This window comes from Eumetopias jubatus, unplaced genomic scaffold, assembly GCF_037043125.1.
Source record: "Eumetopias jubatus isolate StellerSeaLion01/CBP00866 unplaced genomic scaffold, mEumJub1_p1.0 scaffold_12, whole genome shotgun sequence".
In the NCBI taxonomy this organism is placed as follows: domain Eukaryota; kingdom Metazoa; phylum Chordata; class Mammalia; order Carnivora; family Otariidae; genus Eumetopias; species Eumetopias jubatus.
Genome location: NW_028274818.1, coordinates 93,770,039 through 93,788,331, shown reverse-complemented (window position 1 = coordinate 93,788,331; position 18,293 = coordinate 93,770,039). Strand labels below are relative to the sequence as shown.

At 41.7% G+C, this 18,293-nt stretch overlaps 1 pseudogene; it reads left to right on the top strand.

Moving 5' to 3' along the window:
• The first annotated feature begins 8,666 nt into the window (after positions 1-8,666).
• LOC114214547 (TOX high mobility group box family member 4 pseudogene) lies at positions 8,667-10,922 on the top strand (annotated as a pseudogene).
• The last annotated feature ends 7,371 nt before the right edge of the window (positions 10,923-18,293 follow it).

Genomic DNA, 18,293 nt, shown 5'->3' with positions numbered 1-18,293 from the left:
CTAATACAAGCCCAAATCCCATGATAAGTCCTTCCTAACACATTCTTGCTGAGATGTCCATGATGGGTTCCTCATGGTGTGGGGAACACGGGAAACCGTGTTCAACTACAGGTGTGCTCCTGCTGGTCTTTAACTGGAGGGCATTGCCAAAAATGGAGAATCCACAGAGATTCAGCTGAAGCCCTCACTACTTTGGACTGGGACCCTCAACTCTAGTAATAATGCGCACATCTGAGACCCTTTGTGTCTCTAACTGTTTGAGGTGCCATCCTGCCCATGGCTGGGGGGTAAGTTCTCACTAAATGTGAGCTCTGATGTTTTGTTAAGACCCTTCAGTGTTGGAATTATTTTGTTTTCCTTACAATAAGGTCCCCTTTGGTTTTATGGTTATCCAATTAGATTTTTATTTTTCCTTGGTAAAATTGTTTGCTGGCTTTTTATACCTGCTCCTATGATCTGTCCTCTTGTCTAGTGTTTTGAATGCCATTTGTCTATAAGAGGAAATATTTATAGGGAAAGGACAGGTATGCAGCCCTGAATGTCTAAGAGCATCACAAATCTTTTATTGCTCAAACTCTAGCGATTGTCCTTCTAAGAAGCTGGAGATGTCAACCACTCAGGGGTCATATAACTAGTTAGCATGCTTGAGTGTCATTTGTTACCAGGATAAACCAGAAAAATCACTCCATCAACAAATGTCCAGTAAGTCTGTACTACAACCAGCCTTAGAGGCTATGGAATTCAAAAGGTATCCTCAGACCTGTGTCTTTTGGATAAACTTTTCCTCAGATTGCCATTTTATTTATTTATTTGAGAGAGAGATAGCAAGAGAGAGCACATGCGGGGTGGGGGCAAAGGGAGAAGTTAGAAGCAGGCTCCTTGCTGAGGCTTGATTCCAGGACGCTGGGATCATGACCTGAGCCAAAGGCAGATGCTTAACCAGCTGAGCCACCCAGGTGCCCCTCAGATTGCCATTTTAAATTGCTGTAAGGACACCTTCCTCAATTTTGTTTGTGTCCCCGGGAACTGCTTTGTTTCATTTCTTCTGCCCAGAATCAGGACATTTTCTCTGGCCCCTGTCCATGATAATTGGCCTTTGGCCAAGTTCTGCAGATACAAGTTGCACAGCCAAATTTCTGCTTCCTTCTCACAATAACACTAACTTGTACCCTTATCTCTCTGACACAATCTCACTAGGGACAAGTTAGAATTGCAGTGGCTCCTAACAAGAACCTCGAACCAAAAAAAAAAAAAAAAAGGAAGGAAGGAAGAAACCCTTACGAGAAGATTATTTGTCTGGTTTGTTAAAAGGCACCCCGTGTGGAGCCTACTTTAGGAAAAACAAAAGGTGGGGGGGAATGCCGGGTGGCTCAGTCAGTTAAGCATCTGCCTTTGGCTCTGGTCATGATCCCAGGGTCCTGGGATCGAGTCTCACATGAGGCTCCTTGCTCATCAGGGAAAATGCGCCTCTCTCTGCCCCTCCCCCTGCCCGTGCACGCGGGCTCTCTCTCTCTGACAAATAAATAAATAAATAAAATCTTTAAAAAAAAGAAAAAGGAAGGGGGAGAGATTTTTTTTTTAAGATTTTATTTATTTATTTGACAAAGAGAGACAGCGAGAGAAGGAACACAAGCAGGGGGAGTGGGAGAGGGAGAAGCAGGCCTCCCGCTAAGCAGGGAGCCTGATGCGGGGCTTGGTCCCAGGACCCTGGGATCATTGACCTGAGCCCATGGCAGACGCTTAACGACTGAGCCACCCAGGCGCCCAGGGGGAGAGATTATTTTGTTTAACATAGGTGATTATTTCATTTCTGTACTTTGGAGATTAATAAATGCTGACTTTTTAATTGTATAGCTCTATTAAATTGCCAAGTTCCTAACTTATTTTTTAAATAGGCTGGAATATCACTCTTCTTTGTGTGTGTACATATATACATCAAACGTGTTTTTTGGGGCACCTGGGTGGCTCAGTTGGTTAAGCGTCTGACTCTAGATTTCAGCCCAGGTCATGATCTCAGTGTGGTGAGATCAAGCCCCACCTCAGGTTCCGCCCTGGGTGTAGAGCCTGTTTAAGATTCTCTCCCTGTTTCAGGGCCCCTGGGTGGCTCGGTCAGTTAAATGTCTGCCTTTGGCTCAGGTCATGATCCCAGGGTCCTGGGATCGAGCCCAACTTTGGGCTCCCTGCTCAGCGGGGAGTCTGCTTCTCTCTCTCCCTCTTGCCTGCTGCTCTGCCTACTTGTGATCTCTCTCTCTCTGTCAGATAAATAAATAAAATCTTTTAAAAAATAAATAAATAAATAAATAAAAATTTAAAAAGATTCTCCCTCTGCCTCTCCCCCACTCATGTTCTCTTCTCTCTCTCTCAGAAAATAAAAAGAAAGAAAGCAAACACAATGTGTTTTTCTATGTTTAAACTGTTTTCCTTCTCCTTGCAGGAGAAACATGGATTAGCCTTTTATTTTATTTATTTATTTAACAGAGAGAGACACAGCGAGAGAGGGAACACAAGCAGGGCGAGTGGGAGAGGGAGAAGAAGGTTTCCTGCAGAGCAGGACCCTGGGATCATGACCCGAGCCGAAGGCAGACGCTTAACGACTGAGCCACCCAGGCACCCTTGGATTAGCCTTTTAGAGTGATAATTTTATAATTGTCTGAAGTAGCTCCCTCTCACTTTTTTTTGCTGTTCATTTTCTTCTCTTGGAAGACTTAAAAGATAACCAATCAAAAATTATTCTTTTGAATGTGTGCAGTCTAGGAACATCTAGTATAGTTAAACAGTCAAACATGTCTAAATGAATTGTTAAACTATGTATGTTTCCTTTGTGGGCAATGAAAAGTGTATTTGTGTAATGGGCTTTGTTATTATAGTACAAGATAAGAAAAGGCCTCAGTTCTAAGATAAACGAAGAGTTTTGGGCATAATCCAATGTCTTTAAATTTTAATTTGCCATGTAAAATTAATACCAACACAATATTTTTGTTGGTATTAGATCAGCATTAGTTTTCTCATGAGTTAAGCCTTCTTATTTTTTATGTTGATTTTTTTTTAAAGTGGACTCCATACTCAGCGTGAAGCCCAAGGCAGGACTTGAACTCATGACCCTGAGATCAAGTCCTGAGCTGAGATCAAGAGTCAGACACTTAGGGGTGCCTGGGTGGTACAGTCAGTTGGGCTTCTAACTCTTGGTTTCAGCTGGGTTGTGATCTCAGGGCCATGGGATTGAGCCCCAGGTGGGACTCTGCTCTTTGCTTGGAATTTTCTCTCCCTCTCCCTCTTCCCTTCCTGCTTATGCTCCCTCTCTCTGTCAAGAATAAATAAATCTTAAAAAAAAATAAAAAGAGTTGGAGCTTAACATGCCGCCCAGGTGCTCGTTTTGTATTGACTTGAAAAGTTAATTTAATTTCATAGTTTTCATATATTATTTACCTTAAAATTTTTCTTTTTTAAATAGTCACCATGTTGTACATTACATTCCCAGAACTCATTTATCTTTTTTTTTAAAGATTTATTTATTTATTTGAGAGAGAGAATGAGATAGAGAGAGAGAACACGAGAGAGGGGAGGGTCAGAGGGAGAAGCAGGCTCCCTGCCGAGCAGGGAGCCCGATGCGGGACTCGATCCCGGGACTCCAGGATCATGACCTGAGCTGAAGGCAGTGGCTTAACCGACTGAGCCACCCAGGTGCCCAGAACTCATTTATCTTATAATTGGAGGTTTGTACCTCCTGACCCCCTTCACCCATTTCCCCCACCCCAAGCCCCTGCTTCTTTCAACCACCAATCTGTTCTGTTTCTATGAGTCTTTTTTTTTTTAAGATTCCACATATAAGTGAAATCATATGGTATGTCTTTTTCTCTAACTTATTTCACTTAGCATAACCCCCTCAAGGTCCACCCATGTTGTCACAAATGGCAGGATTTCTTTCCTTTTTATGGGTAATGTTCCATCGTATATACCTACCAAATCTTCTTCATTCATTTATCCAACGGACACTTGGGTTGTTTCCATATCTTGGCTACTGTAAATAATGCTTCAATAAACATAGGGGTGCATATATCTTTTCGAATTAGTAGTTTCATTTTCTTTGAGTAAATACTTAGTAGTGGAATTACTGGATCATATGATATTTCTTTTTTTTAAAAGATTTTATTTATTTATTTGAGAGAGAGAATGAGATAGAGAGAGCACAAGAGGGGGGAGGCTCAGAGGGAGAAGCAGACTCCCTGCTGAGCAGGGAGCCCGATGCGGGACTCGATCCCGGGACTCCGGGATCATGACCTGAGCCGAAGGCAGTCACTTAACCAACTGAGCCACCCAGGTGCCTCGATCATATGATATTTCTATTTTTGATTTTTTGAGGGCCCTTCCTACTGTTTTCCACAGCGGCTGCTCCAGTTTGTGTTTGCAGTGACTGGGCACCAGGGTTCCCTTTTCTCCACATCCTTGCCAACACTTGTTTTTTCTTGTCTTTTTGATACAAGCCATTCTGACTGGTGTGGTGTGATTATCTCCTTGTGGTTTTGATTTGCAGTTCCCTGATGATTAGTGATGTTGAGCATCTTTTCATGTATCTGTTGGCCAGCTGTATGTCTTCTTTGGAAAAATGTCTATTCAAATCCTTTGCCCATTTTAAAATCAGATTGTTTGGTTTTTTTGGTGTTGTATAAGTTCTTTATATATTTCAGACAATGACCCCCTTATTGGATATGTCATTTACAAATTTATCTTCTTGCATTTAGTAGGTTGCCTTTTTGTTTTGCTGATAGCTTCCTCTACTGTGCTAAAGGTTTTTACTTTAGTGTAGTCCCAATAGGTTATCGTTGCTTCTGTTTTCCTTGCTTGAAGAGACATGTCTAGAAAAATGTTGCTAAGGCTGATGTCCAAGAGATTACTCCCGATGTGTTTTTTTAAGAAATTTTGTGGTTTCAGGTCTCACATTTAGGTGTTAATCCATTTTGAGTTTATTTTTGTGTATGATGTAAGAAAGTGGTCCAGTTTTGCATGTAGTTGTCCAGTTCCCCCAGCACCATTAGTTGAAGAGACTATCTTTTCCCTATTGTATATTCTTGCCTCCTTTGTTGTAGATTAATTGACCACATAAGTGTGAGTTTATTTCTAGGGTCTTTTTTGTTCCATTGTTATATAGTTTTCAGTTTAAAAAAAAGCATAATCAATTTTAAGCACAAAGACTGGTATGAACTATCTATGAAAAGATCTGTTTCTAGGATTTTAGATTCACAAGCATCTTTCCTTTTTATTCATGAAAAGTCTGAACAAGCATTAGGGGCACTGGTCAATTACATGGGGATCATCAGATGCCTACTGCTTATGTCAGTTTTTCATTAGATCCAATAGCGAGGGCATAGCTACCTTGTCTAAGAGCTATAGAAACAATAGCAGAATGTGTGAAACTTTCCCTTTTTAGTTCTAAGGTTTCTGCTAACTATATGGTTCCCCATATTAAAGACTCTTCTTCTGACAGAAAACACTCCAGTTCTCAGCTGCTGGTGGCCTATCTGCTTATGAAATACTATTATTTTCCTTTTACACATTACTGTCCATTACTACAACTCTGTAAGCCTAGCCACCCTTCTTTTCTTACATGAAGAAGGAGAAGCCCATGGTTGTTTTTCTCTGTTAGGGAACTAGCAAATCCTGGAAGGACCTTCTAGAGATTACCATGTACATCCCTGCTTTAATGATGTTTGTTGATTAATCTTATTTAAAAAAGAAAAATACCAATACCTAACATCATGGTACTTAATGATGAAAGACTGAAAGTTTTTCCTCTAACATCAGGAAAATGATGAGAATGCCTGCTATCGCCACTTCTATTTAACATAGTACTGGAAGTCCTAGCCAAAGCAGTTAGGCAAGAGAAAAATTAAGAGTCATCGAAATTGGGGGGGGGGGGAAGCCATCCAAATTGGAAAGGAAGAAGTAAAATTATCTTTTTTTAAAGATTTATTTATTTATTTTAAAGAGAGAGTACGAGAAGGGGGAAGGGCAGAGGGAGAGGGAGAGAATCTCAAGCAGACTGCTCACTGAGTGGATCTAGACACGTGGCTCAATTTCACCAGCTTGAGATCATGACCTGAGCCAAAATCAAGAGTCAGACACTTAACCAACTGCACCACCCAGGAGCTCCATCTTTGTTCAAAGATGACATGATCTTATATGTAGAAAGCCCTAAAGATTGCACAAAAAAACCATTAGAGCTAATAAAGGAATTTAACAAAGGTATAGGAATCAAAATCGACACATGAAAATCAGTTGTTTCCATATGCTAACAACGAGCAATATGAAAATGAAATTAAAACAATTCCAGGGCACCTGGGTGGCTCAGTTGGTTAAGCGACTGCCTTCAGCTCAGGTCATGATCCCAGGGTCCTGGGATCAAGTCCCACATCAGGCTCCCCCTGCTCTGTGGGGAGCCTGCTTCTCCCTCTGCCTCTGTCTGCCACTCCCCCTGCTTGTGCTCTCTCTCTCTCTCTCTCTCTGTCAAATAAATAAATAAAATCTTAAAAAAAATTCCATTTACAATAGCATCAAAAATAATAAAATACTTAGGAATAAGCTTAACCAGGGAGACAAAGGACTTGTACACTGAAAACTACAAAACGTTGCTGAAAGGAACGTCTTAAGGAAGACCCAAATAAATAGAAAGGCATCCATGTTTATGTGTTGGAAGACTTAATATTGTTCAGATGTTGATCCCACACAAATCCATCTAAAGCCCAACAGCGATTTTTGCAGAAATAGGACAATACATCCTAAAATTCATATGGAATTTCAATGGACCCTGAATAGCCAAAATTATTTTGAAAAAGAACAAAATTGGAGATCTCACACTTTCTGGTTTCAAAATGTATTACAAAGCTATAGTGATTAAAACAGTGTGGCAACTGGCATAGGATAGACATATAGACCAATGGAATAGAATAGAGAAATAAACCCTCAAACATATGGTCAAATGATTTTCAACAAGGATACCAACATCATTCAATGGAGAAAGCTAGTCTTTTCAAAAAATGGTGTTGGGAAAACTAGATATCCACATGCAAAAGAATGAAGTTAAACCTTTACCTTACACCATGTACAAAAGTTCATTCAAAATGCATGGAAGAACTAAACATAAGACCTGAAATTATACCCTTAGAAGAAAACATAGGGGAAAAGCTTCAGGACACCAGAACCACAGACAAAAAAAGAAATTAGATAAACTAGACTACATAAAATTTAAAATTTCTGTGCATCAAAGGACACAATCAACAGAGTGAAGAGACAACTCATGGAATGGGAGGAAATATTTGCCAAGGTATCTGCTAAAGAGTTAATATCTGAAATACATAAAGAACTCCTACACTCAACAACAGAAACAACCAAAAATTAACCTGATTAAAAAGTGGACAAAGCACTTAAATAGGGGCACCTGGGTTGGTTAAGCAGCTGCCTTCAGCTCAGGTATGATTTTATACTTTTACAGCTCAGGTCATGATCTCAGAGTCCTGGGATCGAGCCCCGCATCAGGCTCCCTGCTCAGTGGGGGAGTCTGCTTCTCCCTCTCCCTCTGCACCCCCCACTTGTGCACACACACACTCTCTCTCAAATAAATAAAATCTTTTTTTTAAAAAAAAGCACTTAAATAGCTATTTCTCCAAAGAAGATATACAAATGACCAACAACACATGAAAAGATGCTCAACATTACTAATAATTAGGGGAATGCAAATCAAAACCACAATTAGTTGCCACTTCATATCCATTAGGATGGCTGCTATAAAAGGGGGATGGATAGTAAGTATTGGCAAAGATATGGCAAAATTGGAACCCTTGTACACTGCTGGTAGGAATATAAATTTGTGCAGCCATATGAAAAATAGTATAGTGGCTCTTCAAAAAGTTAAAAATAGACCTACCATATGAACAGCAATTCCACTTCTGGATATATCACCAAAAGAATTGAGAGCAGAGTCTCAAAGATGTTTGCACACCCATATTTATAGCAGCATAGTCACAAGAGTCAATAAGTAGAAGCAACCCACGTGCTCATCAACAGATGAATGGATAGACAAAATATGGTATCTACATACAATGAAATATTATTCAGCCCTAAAAAGGAAGGAAATTCTGACAGATGCTCTAACATGATGGAGCTTGAGGACATGATGCTAAGTGAAATAAGCCAGTCACAAAAAGAGAAATACTATAAGATTTCACTGTTAAGAGGTACTAGAGTAGTCAAATTCATAGAGACAGAAAGTAGAATGGTGGCTGCCAGGGGCTGGGGGGAAAGAGGAGTCATTATTTGATGACAGAGCTTCAGTTTTGCAAGATGAAAAAAGTTCTGGAGATGGATGGTTGTGATGGTTGCACAAAGTGAATGCACTTAACACTACTGAACAATACCTTAAAAGTGTACTATACACTTAAAAATGGCTAAGATGCCAAGCCATAAGATAAGATTTATCATATGTGTATTTTGCCACAATTAATAATTTAAAAAAGAAAGAAAAAACAAAAAAATTCCAAGCAGCCTATGTTATCACAACCTTGGATTTATCCTTATAGGCTTGTCCCCAGATATTAAATCAGTTCAGATGGTAAATTAATTACCTTCACCCATCCTGCATGCTGATGAAATATTAAAAACAAAAAATTGAACTGAGACGGTGGTAGCCGTTGTGTGAAGATGGAGTTTCCCGGAGGAAATGACAATTGCCTGACGATCACAGGGCCCTCGCACCCCTTCCTGTCAGGGGCCGAGACAGTCCAGGCACCAAGCTTGGGAGATGAGGAATTTGAAATCCCACCTATTTCCTTGGATTCTGATCCCTCACTGGCTGTCTCAGATGTGGTTGGCCACTTTGATGACCTGGCAGACCCCTCCTCCTCTCAGGATTGGCAGCTTTTCAGCCCAATATGGGGTCCAGACATTGGACATGCCTGTGGGCATGACCCATGGCTTGATGGAGCAGGGCGGGGGGCTCCTGAGTGGGGGCTTGACCATGGACTTGGACCATTCTATAGGAACTCAGTATAGTGCCAACCCACCTGTTACAATTGATGTACCAATGACAGACATGACATCTGGCTTGATGGGGCATAGCCAGTTGACCACCATTGATCAGTCAGAACTGAGTTCTCAACTTGGTTTGAGCTTAGGGGGTGGCACCATCCTGCCACCTGCCCAGTCACCTGAGGATCGTCTTTCAACCACCCCTTCGCCTACTAGTTCACTTCATGAGGATGGTGTTGAGGATTTCCGGAGGCAACTTCCCAGCCAGAAGACAGTTGTGGTGGAAGCAGGAAAAAAGCAGAAGGCCCCAAAGAAGAGAAAAAAGAAAGATCCTAATGAACCTCAGAAGCCAGTTTCAGCATATGCTTTATTCTTTCGTGATACACAGGCTGCCATTAAGGGACAGAATGCCAATGACACTTTTGGGGAGGTTTCAAAAATTGTGGCCTCCATGTGGGATAGTCTTGGAGAGGAGCAAAAACAGGTGTACAAGAGGAAAACTGAAGCTGCCAAGAAAGAGTATCTGAAGGCTCTGGCTGCATATAAAGACAATCAAGAGTGTCAGGCCACTGTGGAAACAGTAGAATTGGATCCAGTGCCACCATCACAGACTCCTTCTCCACCTCCTATGGCTACTGTTGACCCAGCATCTCCAGCACCAGCCTCAACAGAACCCCCTGCCTTGTCCCCTTCCATTGTTGTTAACTCCACTCTTTCCTCCTACGTGGCAAACCAGGCATCTTCTGGGGCTGGGGGTCAGCCCAATATCACCAAGTTGATTATTACCAAACAGATGTTGCCCTCTTCTATTACTATGTCTCAAGGAGGGATGGTTACCGTTATCCCAGCCACAGTGGTGACCTCCCGGGGGATCCAACTGGGCCAAACCAGTACAGCCACTATCCAGCCCAGTCAACAAGCCCAAATTGTCACTCGCTCAGTGTTGCAGGCAGCGGCAGCAGCTGCTGCTTCTATGCAACTGCCTCCACCCCGACTACAACCCCCTCCACTGCAACAGATGCCTCAGCCCCCCACTCAGCAGCAAGTGACCATTCTGCAGCAGCCTCCCCCACTGCAGGCCATGCAACAGCCTCCACCTCAGAAAGTTCGAATCAATTTACAGCAACAGCCACCACCTCTGCAGATCAAGATTGTGCCTCCACCCACTCTGAAAATGCAGACGCCTTTAGTCCCACCAGCTGTGGAAAGTAGTCCTGAGCGGCCTGTGAACAACAGCCCCGAGGCCCACACAGTGGAGGAAACCTCTCCTGAGACAATCTGTGAGATGATCACAGATGTAGTTCCTGAGGTTGAGTCTCCTTCTCAAATGGATGTTGAACTGGTGAGTGGGTCTCCCGTGACACTCTCACCCCAGCCTCGATGTGTGAGATCCGGTTGTGAGAACCCTCCTGTTGTGAGTAAGGACTGGGACAATGAGTACTGCAGCAATGAATGTGTGGTGAAGCACTGCAGGGATGTCTTCTTGGCCTGGGTGGCCTCTAGAAATTCAAACACTGTGGTGTTTGTGAAGTAGTCCTTCCTGTTCTCCAAGCCAGTGAAGACTTATCTGCTGGGAACATGTCTAAGAGCCTCTTTTTAAAAAACAAGTTGGGCTTCAGGCTTCTGCCTGATCTCATCCCATGATGGTCCTTCGTGCTTCTCCCCTTTTCTGTCTCTTCATCAGGGGCCATACTATGGAGCAAGGCCATTGAGTTGGCTGTAATCTGGAATTGCTTTTTACTTTCAAGTACAAGCAGAGATACCAGTGATAATAGCAGAGAAAAGGGTAAAGGGAATATGAACAAGCAGAACATAGGGGTGGTGATGGTGGGGGGTTGTTTGAGGAAACTCGGTATAATTGTCATAGGACATGCCTAAACAATTATTAAAATGATGGGAGAATATTCAGCTTTGAGCCTAGGCTAAAACACTGTGTGCATCCATTTTAAAGGGGATAAAAAGTTGCATTAAAGGTTATCTCTTAAACAGGAACGATTGCTGTCACACCTATACATTGCTTTGAGAACAAAAGTTTTCAACAGGGCAGGCACCTTGGGCTATAGGGAAAATACTGTCACCTGGGAGTTCCTTATTTATTTCTTTACAAATAATGTTATTTCTGTAATCCTTGATCCTCCCTCTTGCACTTACCACAGTTTATGAGTGTAAAAGACAGAAGTCTATATCCTTAATATAAGAGGTTTTACCAAAACAACAACAACAACAACAAAAATTTATACTGCTATTGGTTTACACTTTCAGGTTAATTCATGACTTCAAGGTGCATCAGAAATAGAAATTCTAAGTTAGAAAATCCATGTGGCATTATTACATAAAATTGAACACTCACATGTACTATTGTGCGGGTTCTGGGCCTGTTTGCCCTCAGATCCACTCCTCACAGTCCCTTGATGTGCTCGGTTATTTGGCTGGGTGATTGCTACAGGCTACACATCTCAGGCAGCCATGTCAGCTGGCTTCCAGTTCAAGCAAAGGAAAGCAATGGAGGGAGAATGTAAAGCAGAAGAAGGAAGGAAGAAGCCAGGGTATTTCTCTCCCAGCACCCTCCTCCACCCTCACTGCCATCCCCATGTCAGGTAGCTTCTCCTGTGATGGCTGTAGCTTTCACATGGGTCCAGCTCCCACGGAAGAGGCCGGCCATGATTCTACAGCTTCTACAGGAGACCCTGGCCCTGGGATCTGGTAACACTAACACTTTGTTCCTCCATCCCAGGAGTGGTAACAGCTCTCTGCTATTGTTAATTTTTGGCTTGCCTTACCATCTCTTGCTAGGCTTCTCAGCCATCGTTATCATACCGCTCAGCAAGAAAAAGGAACAAACTATTGAAACATGCAACAGCTTAGACCTCAGGGGAGTTATACTGAATGAAAAAAGCCGGTCACAATATGTTCCATACTGTATGATTCCATTTATATAACATTCTAGAAATGACAAAATCACTGAGATGAAGAACAGATTAGTGGTTGCCAAAGGTTAAGATAGGGGTTGGGTAGGGAGAGGGGATGAGTGTGACTATAAAGGGATAATATGAGGGCTCTTTGTGGTGAAGCAACAGTTGTGTATCTTGATGGTGGTGGCTACATAAATCTACATGTGATAAAATTCAGTATGTGCCCAGACAAACACAAATGAATGCACATAAAACTGGTGAAATCTGAATTGTCTGTGGATTGTACCAGTAGCACTTAACTGATTGTGACCCCGTGCTGTGGTGATGTAAGATGTTACATTTACATTGTTATCATTTCTTTGGATAAATGCCCACCAGTGGAATTACTGGAATTACTTGTGAATCTATTATTATTCCAAATAAAAAGTGATTACATTTTTAAAAAGAAACAGATTTCCTGACATCTCCCTCTAATATGGACAGCAAATTAAGAACTTTTAGATGTTTTGTTGTTATCTAAGAGGTAAGCATAGTCAAAGTGGAGTTTAGCAAGAATGCTACTTGATATTGCCAACATAGCAGAGATAAATTAACAACATTGAACCAACATGGGTGGGGGTGACTTGCAGGGTAATGCAGAGGATGTTTCCAACGCATACCCTAACTGCCAATGACATATTCCTTGCAGTACTATAAAGGTAGGACATGAACAGGAACCAAAACCTCCAGGCCCTGTGAACAACTCCAAACGAACTCTGAGTATGTTCTGGTTATTTTTGTTTATTCTGAGGAGGATGGATTGAGGCTTTCTCTTGCTAGAGAGCTATGCGCATACTGGTAGAGAAAAAAAATGACTTAATTTTAAAATTCCCAAGGAGGGGGTTTCAATTTATCTCTCTGGTAATAGAAACACATATTTCCCTGGTACCATTATTTTCTCAATCTACTTGGAAAATAAACTTTTTATATCATCCGGCATCTTTAGCAAAAATAAGAGAACCAGGGGGCGCCTGGGTAGCTCAGTCGTTAAATGCCTGCCTTCCGCTCAGGTCATGATCCCAGGGTCCTGGGATCTAGCCCAAAGTCGGGCTCCCTGCTCAGCGGGAAGCCTGCTTCTCCCCCTCCCTCTCCCACTTGCTTGTTTTCACTGTTTCTCTCTGTCAAATAAATAAATTAAAATCTTAAAAAAAGAGAACTAAAAGAAATTCAAAAACTCATAATTATCAAAACTCTCAGAAACCCCAAGCTTTGCCCCTGCCCATGGTACAACAAGATCAATTCCCTCCAGGATCCTCAGAAGTTATTTCCTTCTGAGTTAACTGCTCCATGCATCTGGGAATTACTTCAATCTTAGATTGATCCCACTGTAAACTTATATGACTAATTTCTGCAGAGACTCGTATAATACTTCCAGACTTATCACTAATAAGAACAAGCTGTATTGCCAAAACACCCACCTAAGCAGCTCTGCATGATCTGATACCTGGAGATTTGGTTTTCTGGAAAAGGATCAGGAAAAAACTGCCCATAAGCCTCTACAAAAAGGACTTTTAACAAATAACTGACACAACAATAAACTCCAAGTTGTTGATCCCTGTGTTCATATTTCCCAAATAAGACATATATCACTTTCTCCTGAGTACTGGGCATCTAGTCCATTAGTGGACCTCACACTGAGGATTCTTAGCAATTCTCTTAGAAGTTGTTGACTGTGGGCAGCGTCTCTCCCAGATGATGGAACGAGATGCTAATTGAACAGCTTCTGCAGAAGACAATAGAACACGATTGATTTTTTTAGTTCTTCAGTATCCTTTTCCATACCCTTTGTTCTCTTGGAAATCTTACCTATTATTGTCTTTAACACCCCCTCTTTAACTGACTAAAGTTTTCTTAATATGATCTTCTGTATCAGGGCACCTGGGTGGCTCAGTCGGTTAAGCATCTGCCTTCAGCTCAGGTCATGATCCCAGGGTCCTGGGATTGAGCCCCGCATCAGGCTCCCTGCTCAGCGGGGAGTCTGTTTCTCCCTCTCCCTCTGCCACTCCCCCTGCTTGTGCTCTCTCACATACATTTTTCTGTCAAATAAATAAATCAAATCTTTTAAAAATATGATCTTCTGTATATTCCATCATTCTATTACTTTTGCCTCCCAGTGGTTTCTCTTTCTTACCTAAGGAAAAAAAAATATGCTGCTGCATATTTCTCAGACCTTAGCTACTGCTCTGAGTTTTTTTTTTCACAGATAGGCAGGCAATGCTTTATTATTTTACATAATATGCATATTATAAAAATATTAAAATCACCTATTAAATGTTATCTATCACTAATCTAAGTAAAGTACAATATACCATTTTATTTTATTTTTATTTTTTTAGGATTTATTTATTCGAAAGAGAGAGAGAGTTAGGGAAGGGGCAGAAGGAGAGGGGTAGAGAATCTTCAAGCAGATTCTCTGCTGAGCATGGAGCCCAATGTGGGGCTCGATCCCGGGACCCTGAGATCATGACCTGAGCCGAAATCAAGAGCTGTCGCCTAACAGACTCAGCCACCCAGTTGCCCTACAATATGTCATTTTAAATTTATTTTTATTGGGGCGCCTGGGTGCCTCAGTCGGTTAAGCGCCTGCCTTCAGCTCAGGTCATGATCCCAGGGTCCTGGGATCCAGCCCCTCATCGGCTCCCTGCTTGGATGGGGAGCCTGCTTCTCCCTCTCCCTCTGTTGCTCCTCCTGCTATCTCTCTCTGTCAAATAAATAAATAAAATTTTTTTTAAAAAAGATAAATTTATTTTTCTATTTTTTTTAAAGATTTTATTTATTTGACAGAGAGAGACACAATGAGAGAGGGAGCACAAGCAGGGGGAGTGGGAGAGGGAGAAGCAGGCTTCCTGCCAAGCAGGGAGCCCAATGCGGGGCTGGATCCCAGGACCCTGGGATCATGACCTGAGCTGAAGGCAGACACTTAATGGCTGAGCCACCCAGTCGCCCCTTATTTTTCTATTTTTAAAGTATAGTTGACATATAATGTTATTATGTTAGTTGCAGGTGTACAACGTAGTGATTGGACAATTCTATACATTACTCAATGCTCACCACAATAATATGGCGTAGTAACCATCCAACAATATTACAGTATTATTGACTGTATTATTATTGACTACATTCCCTATGTTGTACTTTTCATCTGCATAACTTATTTATTTAATAACTGGAAGTTTGTACCTCTTAATTTCCTTCATCTATTTTGCCCATCCCCTCCTCCCCTCTCCCATCTGGCAACCACCTGTTTGTTTTCTGTATTTATGTTTCTGTTTTTGTTTGTTTGTTCATTTACTTTTTTTAGATTCTACATATGAGTGAAATCATATGGTATTTGTCTTTCTCTGCTTATTACACTTAGCATAACCCCTCTAGGTCCATCTATGTTGTTGCAAATGACAAGATCTTATCCTTTTATATGGCTGAGTAATATTCCATTGTTTATGTATATCACATCTTCTTTATCCATTCATCTATTGGTGGACACCTAGATGTTGTAATGCTGCAATAAACATAGAGGTGCATATATCTTTTCGAATTAGTGTTTTCATTTTCTTTGGGTAAATGCCCAGCAGTGGAATTACTGCTGGGATTGTATGGCATTTCTATTTTTAATTTTTTGAGGTACCTCCATACTGTTTTCCACAGTGCTTGTACCAATTCACATTCCCACCAACAGTGCAGTGAGGGTTCCCTTTTTTCCACATCCTCACCAACACTTGTTATTTGTATTGTTCCAAATTTTTTTTAAAGATTTTTAAAAATTTATTTGAGAGAGAGAATGAGAGAGAGAGAGAGCACATGAGAGGGGGGAGGTCAGAGGGAGAAGCAGACTCCCTGCTGAGCAGGGAGCCCGCTGCGGGACTCGATTCTGGGACTCCAGGAACATGACCTGAGCCGAAGGCAGTCGCTTAACCAACTGAGCCACCCAGGCGCCCCTGTATTGTTCCAAATTTAACTCATTGCTGGATCTGTTGCCTCCCCACCTAATCCTGCTTACAAAAAAAAAAAAAAGTAATAGCTTCGGATATGTCAGAAGGTAGATTTCCTTCCACAAGTCCTTTCCGGTCTTAAGTTTTCCTCACATAATTAATTCCAAAGTTTGGTCCTATAAAATTGGACCTGAACAAAATGCTTTTGCTGAGGTCATTATATCTGTACCAGTTAAACCTAGGTTATCAGGAATGGGAATTAATGTTGGGGCTATTCTTACTATAGACACTCTAACCTACTTACAGTAATTGTGTAATTCCGCTCAAGGAATCTGTCCATCTCAAGAGTCCAAATATTGTATACGCTTATTGTGATAAATGATATTTATCCCTCAATTCAACCTATGCCTCACTAGGGTCCTACTTCTTATTTAGACATCAAGCTTTTACCTGCTGCGGCACACTAACTTATCCTGCATATTCAGGGTGACTGTTAGAGCCTCTCAGATATTTTCAACTACCACCTCTCCAGTGGATCATGTTTTTCTGACAATGGTACCTAGAAATCTCTGAAATGAGACAAGAACAAGCTAGTCAGGAAAACTCCCAGGAGGGATAACCTACTCTCTTATCATGCATACAATATGAGCTTCACCTCCCAAAGAGGGATAATACTACTGGAAAAGATGATCCAAAACTTGTCTCTAACCTCAGCAGACATCATAAATGATACAACATCTACTCAGCAGCCAACAACCAATTTAAATTTAAATTTATTAACCAAGGGGAAAGTTATACTTTAGCAAACACCTCTTGCTGCACCTGCATAAATACAGGTCAAGTAGAAAAGTCTGTGACTCTGCTAAAAGAAGTCACTTGAATTTTTAAAAAAGACAACCTGGACTTTGGGACGTTTTCATTGCCTGGACTTGATAACCTGGGCCCCTATCTTCAGGGCCTATTACAAGAAATAATAACCAGTTTGTTTCTGGTAATTTCCTGGAATGTAGTTGGCTGATGTACCAAATTGAGACTTCAGAGTCTCAAATGCTACTGTGCAACCATCATCATGCCAGAGGACTCAACAACTCATGCTGTAACAAAAGGAAAAGGTGAGACCGACTAAATCTAACTATGAATGTTCTCTCCACAATCTCCTAATGAGCAACATCGTGGCAATGGTGAAGAGCTGGGTAGTAGACTAAAGTCCTGAGGCTGACTCCATCTGCCCTTGGCTAAGAAGGAGACCGGGAAAAAGAAAGCATCCTCTGACAGCCTAGAGCTGGCCTGGCACTAGCATCTAGGCTTTGGTGTTGATAGGAGCCCGTATGACACAACTAGACTGTGGTTTTCTCTTGATGAACATAAACAAAACACCAACACAACAAGACAAGGCCACCACTGTGATGGATCAAGACAAAAACAAGACCATTCTATCATGACTGAACACAGACAAAAACAAGAACATTATCCAAACAGAAATGACCAAACATCCCCATCCTGGCTAATATGATAATTATGCTCCTTTATCAATTATAGCTTTAGTTTTGCTCCTTTCTTCCCACCTTTTAGATAAAAATTTTTAAGATATCCACGGGCATCTGGGTGGCTCAGTCGGTTAAGCATCTGTCTTCGGCTCAAGTCATGATCCCAGGGTCCTAGGATCAAGCCCAAGGTAGGGCTCCCTACTCAGCCTGTTTCTCCCTCTCCCTCTGCCTGCTTGCTCCCCCTGTTTGTGTTCTCTCTCTCTCAGATAAATTAAATACATGCATACATACATACGTAAATAAAATAAAAAATTTTTAAGATCTCCAATCACAGAACTATCCCCACTTCCTCATAGCGTTCAAACCACAGCAAATCCCCTTTCCTTGAGCCTTCCCCAGAAACCTAACACAAGCTCAAGTCCTATGATAAGTCATTTCTAATATCTTCTTACTGAGATGCCCTACAATTTCCCATATGGTGTGGTCTCCCTCATTGCAATGAGTCAATAAACCCAACTTTGTTCAATTATAGGTGTATTCTTGGTTGCCTTTGACAGGAGGGCATTGTCACTGGAAATCAGCAATTGGCGTTTTTTTTTTTTCCCCCACTGAAAGATACTGATTTTTTAAAAAGTTAACTCAAGGGGCGTCTGGGTGGCTCAGTTGGTTAAGCGGCTGCCTTCGGCTCAGGTCATGATCCTGGAGTCCCAGGATCGAGTCCCACATCTGGCTCCCTGTTGGGCAGGGAGCCTGCTTCTCCCTCTGACCACCCCTTCCCCATGCTCTCTCTCTGTCCTTCTCTCTCTCAAATAAATAAAATTTTAAAAAAAAGTTAACTCAAGGGACGCCTGGGTGGCTCAGTCGTCAAGCGTCGGCCTTCGTTTCAGGTCATGATCCCAGAGTCCTAG